Genomic DNA, 425 nt, shown 5'->3' with positions numbered 1-425 from the left:
TGTGTGTGTGTGTGTGTGTGTGTGTGTGTGTGTGTGTGTGTGTGTGTTATGTGTAATCTCTATGCACATTTTCATAGGCCAGAGATCAACCTCAAGTATTGTTCCCCAGAGACCATTCGGCAGCCTGGAGCTCACTAAGTAGGCTAGGCTGGCTGGCCAGTGAGTGATCTTCAGAGACCTGCATGTCCCCAAACTGCCCAGCCAACATGCCAACATGCCTGCCTTTTGTTTGTTTTGTTTTTTAAGACAGGGTTTCTCTGTGCAGCCTTGGCTGTCCTGGACTCACTTTGTAGACCAGGTTAGCCTTGAACTCACAGAGATCTGCCTACCTCTGCCTCTCTGAGTGTTGGAATTGAGTGTTTCATTGAGCCTGGCTCCTGCTTTTAAATATATATATATATATATATATATATATATATATATAT

This window comes from Psammomys obesus, unplaced genomic scaffold (assembly GCF_907164565.1).
Source record: "Psammomys obesus unplaced genomic scaffold, mPsaObe1.curated_primary_1811, whole genome shotgun sequence".
Classification (NCBI taxonomy): Eukaryota; Metazoa; Chordata; class Mammalia; order Rodentia; family Muridae; genus Psammomys; species Psammomys obesus.
This window is presented reverse-complemented; position numbering follows the sequence as displayed.